Genomic DNA, 12,912 nt, shown 5'->3' with positions numbered 1-12,912 from the left:
AAATAAAGTCGAATTCAAATTGAAAAATTAGTTTGTTTACATTCGAATGTTATTATAAGAACGAAACGTAATAAACGTTTCATAATTCAAATCAAACTGGCACTAAACAGCTGTTGACAGTTGTCAAATTCGACAAACTTTCTGAAACATCTGTTTACGTTGCTAATGAAAATAAAAAGATAATGGCGGGCGACTTATTATGCCAAAACACCGGGGTGAATTTAAACGAACAGAACAGACCCATATTGGCTGCAGCAACTTTTTAGTTGTACGATACACTTTCGTCATTGAGGTAAAAAGGCTAATTCTTATTGTTACTGAGGCCATCGAATAACTTCAATAAATGATCATGGAATGTGGGAGGGAAATACTAATCTTATAAAAAACTGTTTCACTTTACGACTTTAGGATCCCAAACCTCTGTTCTTTAAACTTAAATCTAAATTGGATCAGGAGATTGGAATAACTTTGAGTGAATATCGATTATCTCTAGACTGTTTATTATGTCATAGAAAAAGAATACATAGATATATTGTCCAGTTTTTCAACAGAAAATTGCGTGCGAAGCCGCGGGTAACTGCCAGTAATATTATAATAGAAGAGACTTATTCAAATAAATGAATACGGTTCTATTCAAATGCCTCGTCACTACTGCCTGCAATTTATTAATATTGTAGTGACGGGAACCACTTGATAGAACACAATTGATGCATTCAGTTGTTGAAAAAAACCGATTCACTCGATTGGAGTTTTTCCGTACGGATTTAAATTTTCATTCAAATATTTTGTCAATGAGTGAAACCAGTTTCAGTCGGTTGATTTAGTTCTTTCAGTTGTTTTCATTCAGTAGGTAAGTGAATGAAACCATTCAACTGTACTCTATCGAGTATTGCTAAAACTACTCTACATTTTTCAATCGCGTATATTGTTGTTATATCTGTTGTTTTTTTTTTTTTTTTTTTTCATTAAATTAATTAATTCTGATAATATTGCCAATATTTAGAATTTTTTATTTTAATAAATACGAATTTTATGACTAAAAATAAAAATCCCCCGCTTAAGATAGTTTTATGATTACTGAAAGCAATTATTTATAACCAATATAATATTTAATATCATATGTACTTACAATATTGTAGTACAGTTAATTTAGTATCGTTTTGTGTAAAATCGGTATCAGCAGTAGTAAATTGTTATTTTGAAAACTATTTCCATTCGTAATTTTCTACTAGTTTTGTACTTGTCAATTAGTATTATTCTGATATGTGTTCATTATATATTGTAAATGAAATGAAAATGAATATGAAAGCTAAATAATCAGGGGTTTCAATCGATTGTTTCATTAAACTGGAAAAAGAACCAACTTAAAATATTTTTATCTGTCCTATAAAACACATTGAAACATTCCGTTATCTAATCACTATTCAGACGCTATAATTAAAATAATTAAGTAGTCTTTAAAATACTTTTATAAGCTCAAAATTCATAACGTATGAAAGTTTTTGAATACTTACAGTAGTACTTCTCATATAAAATATAAATCAGAATTAAACAATGATAACATTCTTCTTTTACACCGATACGGATTACGTATGCTACAAAATATCACCTGCACAATACAAGCCATACCTCATACATTTTCTGAATTTAAAATTAAACAACAAAATAATTTTATTTTCGATGGGCCTTTTGCTTTTTAGGAAATAACCAAGAGACCCACAGGGAAAGGCCTAACCATAAATAAAAATTAATTAATGGATTGTTTGATTTTTAATTAAGAAACGGTTATATTTAATAAGTAAGGGGCATCTGTAATGCATTTTTATATGTGTGTATTCTCATAAAAGTTGTATGATTAAAATCAATTATACTTCTAGAGGTAAATAAATAAGTGGCCACTTTATAAAATAATTTATATAATGAAACCTTTGGCTTTTTCTCTATAGTAAACCTATGTAGCTTGGATCTTCCAAATGTGAGTTTAAAGGGATATTTATAGTATAGATTGTACACACAGACCTTTTTGGATGAATTTAAAATGTTATCGAATAAATGTATTCCTGAAAAAACAACATAAACAAATGGTTATTGCGATACTGGAATTTGATAAATTGTATGTTTATGCTTTCAATGAAAACAAAGACATGATGAAACAATAAGAGATGAAGAACAGCAGCAGTAGATCAGATACCGTAAAATAAACAATGTCTGATGGAACATCGGGTTATGTTGAGCGCAAATTACGGCTAATATAACAGTTTTCCTTCTTTCTTCTTTTAAATTTAGCATTAAGTCATTCTGAGCAGGGTGAGGAATTTATAGCCAACTTATACACGTATGTTAAAACCTTATACTACTTCAGTAACATGATGGTTTAGATTACTCTACTAGTTCGATATAAAATCCATATATACAACATTTCCTTAGATTAATATTAGCAATTACGACTTAAGAAATATTGTAACGAGAAGGTTTACAGCATTTATCAGCTGATTTTGTTCATGTTAAGCACTTTGTCGAATTATTTGTTAAATAGCCTACACAAGCTGAGTATTTAACAAAGCTTGTTTTTAGAAACACAAAAGAAGCTCCGAAAATTAAACTAATTATAGTGAAATGTTCCATCGCTTGCCGTATGGGATTGAATATTTTCAAAACTTAAGAAGCGGTAATCAGTTTTGGGTTTGAATGATATTTTATTCTTTAATTTATAGAAAACTAAATCTCAGTTTTCTTACTAAATTGTACTCTCATTTTATCACAGAACGTGACAATGCAAGGCATTAAAATAGGGATATCTTGGGATTTTGTAATTGTTAAATTTTTATAGCATGTACATGGGTTAGTTTTAGGGATTGACAATAATATTAATTTAGTTAAGAACAAAAGTATTTAAAAATATATAATTTTGTAAATTATATAAAGAAAATTAAATAAACATAATTTGACTGTCACAAATTTTTGACAACAGTTATGAAACAATACCCATATATAACGTATTGAAGAATATATATGCCTATTTTAACACTTTATATCCGCTTATTTTGACATTCAAGAAATCTAGCGAGGCTAATGATCAATTTCTATATCGATTTTAAAAACACTGTATTAAGTGCCCCTAGTCTAACTGCAAGGTAAACTTTCCCATAAGGTCTTCATCAAATCTAAAGACTATATACAAGTGCGTAAGACATGCAAAACTTGAAGCACCATGAGGTAACATGCTTTATTTATCGCTTACAATACTCAGTTAAGCATCGGCTATAAATGCTTCTCAGTTTATTAATATTGTTAATTTTAAGTGCAATTTAAATGTTAGTACTTATATATAAAATCATTTTTATTCAATTGGAATGAAGAATAATCACATAGTAAAGTATACTTGAAATGTGTGTCTATAATGTTTTCTATCCAATATAAAGTATGTAATGAAAGCAGCTGTAAAATATCCAGCCGATGGATTAGTCCTGCAACAACTCGGATAAAGCTAATTGAATCCAGTGATTAAAACTCTTTTCTGATTAGAACCAATTTTGTCCGTCAGGTCCATGAATTGGTTTGTTTTATTTATTTTTTAAAGAGACATAAGCCTAAAAATTTACTGGTATTGTTTACAGTACTCTTATTCAGTAAAATATTTAATATTTCTTCGAGATAATCTTTAAAAAAAACCTTCTTTAATGATAACACACTTTTCATTATAGTTTTCCTAGTTTCTAAATGTGTTTACAATAATTTATAAGAGGTCTATTTAATTTTTAAAGAATTTAGTTTTTATTTTAACCCATATGGTAATAAAGAGTGGAGGATCCAAAACACCAGATATCACTATGATGCTAGTGACTGTAATATAAGTTGTACCAGAGTTGTTAGAACAAGTACCAACCATATAATTGTGAAACAGACGCACTTAATAAAACTTCCCCAATTATCAAGAAAATATAAGAGACTGACAACTAAAGGAGGGATTTTGACACTTGAATAATATTCAAATTCTCGAAGATTAGTAGTCTTTATTTTTGTGACATATAACGGTGGAAAATTTTTAAAACCCCTTTTTACCTTTCAAACAGTATGAAACTGCTTCCAGAAAACCTATCCAAACTTGGGTTATAACAATTGGAACAGTTGACTGTGACTATTGTTTCTCATCAAAAGTTGATTTGAACTAAGCTTTACCTTCTCACTCAAGTGCAAACATGAGGTGTTTGTCTATCTACAGACACTAACAATGTGGTCGACCCCTCCACTCGTCATCAGGCTGCGGTCCACAATAAACGGTATTAAGCGGCTTTTCCAGAACTTCTCTAAACTTGTGAATTGGCTCCCTCTGTGACAACTGACTTAATTTACCTCAGATATTGAGATATCTTTTGTTTTGTGGTGACCGTTTTATATCTCTAAAGTGTTATAATTATTAGTCCATATTAAAAGGTTTGAAAATAGTCCATATCTAAATATTTGAACTAAATAAAATTGTATTTTTGTAATTCTTATAGTAGGTTATCAGTAAAATACGGTAGTATTGGTGGATTAATACTGTTATTAGTCTCATATTATTATTGTTATGTCTAAATTATCGCCAATCGTCAATTAGCATTAGAGAGATAGTTCGGTACAAGGGTGATAACTAAAGTTTTCTAGTAACTCAAGTTGTGTACAAACAGTTTTTAACATTAAAAGAGTAAGTACATTAAATAACATAAGTAAATACGTGAGAGGTACATTTCATTATTAGTTATGTTTAGTTTTACAATATTATGTAAATCAATGAAGAGTTCAACTTCCTCCATTCATAGGGTAACTTCTTTAATTTCTAATACACTTATGCTAAATAACACAATTAATTTAAACATTAGTTTATTATTTTGAATTTTAAAAATTATTTAACTTAAAATTAACGGGAAAGAAGGTAGTTCGTTAATGGATCCTTAAAGAGCTTTAAACAAACTTTGAGTATTAGTTTTATCGTGAGAAGTAAACGATTTAACAGTTTAACAAATGAGTACTTTGCTCTTTATTAAAATATTCGTTATTATGTGTGTAGGATATTGTAAAATATATCTGAGAGAATAATAGTATTGTGCACTGTAACTATCTTGCAAAGTTCTAAATTGTAAGTAGAAAGAAGTTTTAATATTATACTTTGAGTTATAAAAGATTAGTTTGATTAGTTACTTAACACTTGAACTGTACATTATTCTTATAATTATTTTTATTGGATATTTAATATTACAAGAACACTATGTCTGTACCAGTATACATTTTTAGAAAAGCCATCCTAAGATTCGAAATTATGTAAGTAACGTTTCTTGTTCTAACAGTATTAAAACAGCCAAGCAAGTTGGACTGAGTTTTCCACCAACTTTGATACGCCTCTTTCTTTTTAGATAATGTGAATCCAGAAAATGCGCCAAAGTTAGTGATACAATGCTTTTATCAGCTAATTCCAGAGTGTTATGACCGAAAGCTTAGTGGAAAACTGCAAAGGTTGAATATTTGAACTATTTAGCATAAGTCTGTTGAAGTGGATCCATAAGCTCACCTTGCAAATAAAGGGCATTATCAGATAGACTCTAACTATTATTAAATTCACCCATTTACAGATCAGTGTTACGATTATAATGTTTAATGAATGATTTACCATGGTTTAATCATAATTTTTACCACGCTTTACAGTTTAATATAGAGTGAATTAAATTTGCTTTATTATATTTATACAGTAACTGTTCCACGAGGCTTCGTAATCCATTATATGTATTACAAGTGAAGTAAGGAATCCTTATTTAAAACCATATGAAACATTATAGGATAATTTATATTCAAATTTTTGAGTTTATTTCTGTACTTTTAGTAGTAGTTAGTAGTTATTTGTCTGTGTAACCTAATAAGGTTAATATAAAATCCTCATCAGATAGGCCATAGAAGTATTGTGGATATGTGCTGTTTTCAGTAGTTATGCTGCTATATTTTGTTAAATAGTTTCTTAGCTACAATAATAAGTATGAGGTAGGAGGAGTACACTACACTACGAGTTACATAACAGGCTTTACTGAGGTTGCATGCATAAATTTCAACTTTATACCTCTACTCATTACGCTACAGTTATTTCTCTATTGCATTTAAAATTTCAATAATTGTTATTATTTTGTTCACTTATTTATATATTTTCTCGTTGGAATCATGGTTACCCATTAGAATGTTTATCAAAGCCACATCGAGCTCGACGGCAGTCCTTGTTACGATATGGGATTTTGCTAAGTGTTAGCGAACAATTTTACGTTCTTCTTGTTATTCTGTCAAGAAATAAAGCTTCATGCAATATTATTGTAGGTTATTTTGTTCTTGAGATATCGTACGGACAAAAAAAACAGATAGAGAAACAGAAAAACGTTTTCCATCCGCTGCGTTTTGGCGCTGCTTTCAAAGTTTGGATGGTAATGGCTTTTAAGTAACTTTACTTTTCTCAAATTAATTTTATTCTTTACTTTTTGGTTCCTTAATTTTATTAAAAACATCGAATTCGGTTTATTTTTACTTATAAAGTTGTATTATTTTTTAAATTTATAGTTATAGTTATTAATTGTATATTTCTTCTCTGAATAAGGAAATAATTGCTCCGCCGGGAGTCGAATAGTTCAGGCACTGCAACACAAGGCGAATAAATAAATATATATATATATATATATATATATATATATATATATATATATATATATATATATTTACGTTAAATTGTATAAAGACAATAGCCTTATTTAATTTCAATAAACATTGAACCACAAAAAGTAATTGCTCCGCCGGGAGTCGAACCCGGATCTCTCACTTGCCGGGTGAATGTGCTACCATTACACCACAGAGCACTTACTTTTTTCCGATTCAATTATTTTGTATTTGGCCGTATCTGTCACATATGCGTTTAAATAAGCAAACTAACATATGATCGGAAGACCAAACACCTGTCAAACGACTTTTATTTACGTTAAATTGTATAAATGGCAATAGCCTTATTTAATTTCAATAAACATTGAACCACAAAAAGTAATTGCTCCGCCGGGAGTCGAACCCGGATCTCTCACTTGCCGGGTGAATGTGCTACCATTACACCACAGAGCACTTACTTTTTCCGATTCAATTATTTTGTATTTGGCCGTATCTGTCACATATGCGTTTAAATAAGCAAACTAACATATGATCGGAAGACCAAACACCTGTCAAACGACTTTTATTTACGTTAAATTGTATAAATGGCAATAGCCTTATTTAATTTCAATAAACATTGAACCACAAAAAGTAATTGCTCCGCCGGGAGTCGAACCCGGATCTCTCACTTGCCGGGTGAATGTGCTACCATTACACCACAGAGCACTTACTTTTTCCGATTCAATTATTTTGTATTTGGCCGTATCTGTCACATATGCGTTTTAAATAAGCAAACTAACATATGATCGGAAGACCAAACACCTGTCAAACGACTTTTATTTACGTTAAATTGTATAAATGGCAATAGCCTTATTTAATTTCAATAATTGTTTATTGAATATTACTTTGCAGGAGAACTCCTTGATGGACCATTAATTTCGTCAAAACTAAGAACTTTGACTTAATCCGTACTGTTGTATTAAAATATTGATTTGCATCCATGAGGATAGTAATAGTAATGATAGTATTAGCTATAAAAGTATCTTGGCAATATATTCCATCTCGATGCTCTTTATCATGTTTCAAAAACTTCTTGTAGGAATACAAGTACAGTAGAAATATTTCCGAAGTGTCTGTGGAGTAAGCTGTGCCTATTTAAATGCGTTACTTTCTGGATTCACTCATAATTTACTGCTCTAAGACAGATTCCACATTGATTCCAATAGAAAAGTCATTTAACGATTATTATGTTTGAATATGCTAGGTCATAAGCATCTGTGAGTTAAGTATGGTCATCAAAATAAATTTACATTTCAGATACTTATTCCGTGTTCGTTGCTTCGTGCCATGACAAAGAATTCCTATAGGAACTTCATTTGGAATCTTGATGTAATCTGAAAAGCTTCCTATAACAATTCTGAGATGTCAAATAGTGTTTTGAAACATTAAAATCTCAGCACTCAACCCTGTCTTATTGATCCTAACGGATTTAACATTGGCTCTAACAGGAAGGAAAGTCGGGCCATTACTCAGAACAACGATAGATTCGCTAGCATTTGAGAGGTTTTTTTCTTTTTCTTGTGAAAAATTTTATACTGTATATAAATAATAAACAGGTTTTGAGAAATTTAGGTTTTGAGATGTTTCTGTTATTTGTTCCAGACAAGTAAGTAAGAGATTTTAAAGTGTTGACCTTTAGTCGCAAAACCTTAAAACAAAATTACTAAGTTATTTAACCATTAACATTCTTGCCTTAGTTGTTTATGACATTTGAAAATAAAACCTTATACAACTGTAATAGTTTGAGTATGTAACACATTTTTAGTGTAAGAAAAAAAACAAACGAGCACAGAAAATCGAGGTTGACTTGATGACAGTCATGCTATATCACCACAACAAAACTGGCGCAAAAAATTAAGTAGTTAAATCCTCTACTTGGTAAAGTAAAATTCAGTAAAACTTCAATAGACCAACAGACATTCGTTTGATTGTTTCCCGCTTATTTTGTTAGCTTTAAGTAAAAAATTAGGCTAAAAATTTTGTAATTTTTGTATTTTGGAACATCTTAAATAGAAATATGTTATGTAATACAGTTTTTTGTAATATACATTCTAGCAGTTAAAATCATATTTTTCTTAAATCCAATCCCTGTGTAAACTTAAAGTTAATTTGCTTAATTACATCCGGCCACTCTCTTTTTCCGTCCAAACATTTTTTGTGGTTTCATTCAATGTTTAGAATGATTCAAAAAAATATTTAACTAAATTAGTTTTCTTACTGTTACCGTTCTTTAATTCTCTTTCAGCAATTTTGTATATTTTATTTTAAACTATACCCACCCCATTAATCTATTTTCAATTGTCCTCGTCAAGCGTATTTTTTTCTTTTATTTCTAATGAAATAAGTACGGTCGCCCCATCACAGTCTATGCCCATGGTGGATATTTACCAAGTTATAATTGTAAAATGTTAATATTGAGGTTCTATGATTATAAATAATTTCTTTTCATTTCAATTTAAATGTACATTTAATTGAGGACATTCATGTTGTATTTACGACAATTTCTTATTTTTATTTATTTCTATCAAGGTAGTTTAAAAAAATCTACTATAATATTAATAGAAAATAAATTTCGTTAAACACTAACGGAATACTTTTGATCAGTAATTTTGTTTTATTTATATGGTCAACGTATTATATACACCCATATCAAAAACTTATGGAAATATATATAAACAGCCACGAGAATGTTCTTAGAAAAGGACTGGAATGAGGCCCTTGAAACATTACACGATACCGTGTTAAACATGCAAAAGTTCATATCTTACAAACTGACTAATTTCATTCATAGTAGCGTGACCACAGAAGCCACAAATACGTTTTATATACTTGTATATTGATTTTTATTATATTATAATGATACTTAAAAATTACTAGCTATATTTTAATTGATATCATTATATTTTTAAAACCACTATATGCAGTTTACTTTACATTAAATGTACAATCATATTGCACGCATCTCAGTCTTATGAAATTCTAAAATTAATAAAGACTTGCTAAGCAATATTAAATCAGTACGTGATCATTAACATTTCTTGACGTATTTGTTTTGAGGACAACCATTAAATAATGTTCTGGTGGGAAACCTTTTGCTTCGATAACCGATATCCAAGGAAACCCTAATAAATTATTCAGGGCCTGAGTTCTGGATGGAATATATAAAAATTGATGTATGACCTTTGGTTAACTTGTATGGGAACAAAGATTATAGATTTCTATTTCCACTTGAAAATTTTTGTATGGAAAGTTTCAAATGGAAAATGTTTAAATAATGGAATTAAATACAAACTCTTTTTGTCATAGGAAACAGTTCAAATTTCAAAGTGTTACATGACTGATGCCAGAACATCGAATTACAATAACTATAATGTTGATTTAATTACGAGAACTTAAATTTTAAATGCCATTATAATCATCAAAAGATAAAATAGCTACACTGAAGTTACACAATTTTACCGGAGTAAGTTACCTTACGATAATGAATGTAGTACAATCAATTTTCGGCTAGAATATTATTTTAACAGAAAAAAAAACTTTTTGCTATAGCTAATTTAAGAACCATTTCTGAAGACAGGAAATATAGAAAAATGTTTATTATTCAATGAGAAGTTGAAGGAATGTCAAACATATTTTTGAAACATAGTTATGTACATAGACATAACACAGGACGAATGAAAAACTGTTGAAGGAAACTTTTGACAGGTAAAATATATATATATATACACTAAACACATATTTTTTGTTTAAAAAATCAAATTCAAACATTTAGATAAACAGATTAATATAAAAAGATAAATTTAATTTTCTGAATTATATTTAGTTTGAAGTTTATATACTGGAATTTCCGTAAATTATAAATGAGTATAAACATGTAACACTACCTCCAAGTATAACTCAGTTACATACTGTAAAAAAGTCCCTTTTTCCCTCTTAGTCCATGTTGATTTAACAATTATCTATCTTGAAGCGGCAAGAAATAGTTTGTACTTTTTCTGTTATTCTTTTTAAGAAGTTATAAGATCTAAAATTAAAAATATATTTTCCCAAATTAATTGTATCGGGTCTTCTTTTACGCTACTGTGGAGAGAAAATATTCAAAGGCGGTAATACCCCTACTTTGTTGTTGAGCAAAACACCAAATTGTGTAAAATAACGTCTCCTTTGTAAAAGCTTATACTTTCTGTCTAGTTTAAAGACAGTTTTTAAACACCAATTTGCCTCTCGCACGAACGAACGCTTTGTAATTCTTTTCACAGGGAAACAATAAAAAACAAATAATAAAAAAAATAAAACCATGACCATCTAGTTTAATATCGACTTGTGGTTGTTTTATATCTTAATACATTATATAATAATACATTGTCTACAATAATACATGTTGATATAAGAACTATTTAAATATTTATATCACTCCTAAGGGTAGCTCTAGTAAGTAGTGTGGAATGTTTTTGTGCGTATAATTATATTTTAGAGTCGAAGTTGAAACTTTTAAAGTGATATATTAATTCTTAAGCGTAGGTAACAAATTTAAAATGTGGGAAATGTTTAATTCCAACAAATCACTCAATCAATATTATATATTTTATCTTTAATGATGTATATTTAAGGAAGAGAACTTCGTCCAGTTAGGGTGTTTCAGGCATTTTTGGCGTCAAAAAGATTTTCGTGTAGGCCTACCTTTTAATGGAACACATAAAATGTTACAATAATGTAATTTAAGCTAGAGTTATGCTGAAATAATGTTGGAATATTTATTACTTTAGAACGAATAAATAAATGGGTTTGCTCTTCATACACGAAAAAATATTGTGAATTAAGTGTTTTAAATTGGGGTGTCCCACCAACAAATGTAATTCCTTCATCTTCAGACTACGGAGCATAAACTGTCAATTTCTAAGTTACTAAAAAAATGTCTCTAAACTACGATTTTTAAAATTGTAGAGATCAAACAATCTGTTTGAGGCTTTGATTTGTTTTTTTTAGTATGGACAAACGAGAAATAAACGCTAGAAACCATTTATGTGTCCACTTTTCAAATCCATACACCTATACTAATTGGGATTTTGGTACTCACCTTTTATATCACGTTGTTCATCAGCGCGAACTTTTGTTGGGTTTAAATATTTTATATGAGCATACCAGATGTACAGTTTCAATTTTGAAATTTTTTTGCAACCTATTTGTGTAACGTAAGTTAAAATGCTTCATCAATAAATAATTATATATATTTTAATCAAGAAGAATCATCACTATGAGAACCATTAGTTTTATACTGTTGGTACATTTAATAATCAGCAAGGTATATTAAGTACAGGTTTTCAAGGTCACACGCCAGCGCACGCAAGTTGAATACGTGATTCCGCGTCTATGAGAGCGCGTGAAGGCGTCGAGCCGAGGCGACGCTCGGTGTCGCACTGCTCTCAGTGTCGCGACGCTAGCGCCAGTTAGATAGGACACGCTTCCACCACCCCCCGGCTTAGTCGCCAACTCTGCCAAACCGATAAATCGACGCGTTATAAGCAGGATTTGTAGAGATTTAGAGGGGTTGTATCTCACACTCAGTCAAATTAATTAATACGTTAGTTAGTAAAACGTAAACAGTAATAAAGTCCATTTTAAAGTTGATTCCTAATAATATTTTGTTTAGAACATTACTAACTTAACTTAATTCGACATAGGTCAGTTTTTGGGACTCTTCGTGACAACTATGAACGTAAATTTGGAGGCGGTAACCTTATGATCTAATGTGCCTGACTTAGAGATAACACATGTTATCGGTATTTCCAATGAATACTGTAATAGAAAGCATTTTCCATATTCATTTAAAATAATCTCTAATTACAGGCAAATCATAGCTTTATGTATATGTACTTTATTGGTCAAGAAATAATAATTTGAATTTATGTTTTATTATTGTATACGTCAAACCTTGAAATTTGTGTGTCAATTTCATTTCTGTATAATTTCTGTTTGTCAGTCTGCAAGACATCGCGAGAATGACAAACTATAAATGTGAAATTTTACATGCAATCCCAAATTTTACACGCTACGCGACACCCAGTGTATTCCAACGTGGATTATTAAATATAGATGATGTTGGAACAACAATATTCGAGAAGCCTTTTAATGGGTGTAAGAAAACAATTTTTACTGTGTGAACTAAACAAGTTAAAACACTTCTTCCGTTATAGAATGGCGAATTCTACT

General features: G+C 29.8%; 1 protein-coding gene across 1 annotated transcript in view; it reads right to left on the bottom strand.

Moving 5' to 3' along the window:
• The window catches only part of LOC124362541 (gamma-aminobutyric acid receptor alpha-like), a 112,882-nt gene extending 100,774 nt beyond the window's left edge, over window positions 1-12,108 (bottom strand). Inside the window, exon 1 of the mRNA XM_046817141.1 lies at window positions 11,780-12,108. The gene's annotated coding sequence lies outside the window, so the exon portion shown is untranslated. The remainder of the gene's footprint in view (window positions 1-11,779) is intronic.
• Window positions 12,109-12,912: the final 804 nt, after the last annotated feature.

The sequence above is a fragment of the Homalodisca vitripennis genome, chromosome 5 (assembly GCF_021130785.1).
Source record: "Homalodisca vitripennis isolate AUS2020 chromosome 5, UT_GWSS_2.1, whole genome shotgun sequence".
NCBI classification, from domain to species: domain Eukaryota; kingdom Metazoa; phylum Arthropoda; class Insecta; order Hemiptera; family Cicadellidae; genus Homalodisca; species Homalodisca vitripennis.
Note: the sequence above shows the minus strand (reverse complement) of the source record. Positions and strands in the feature narration are given on the sequence as shown.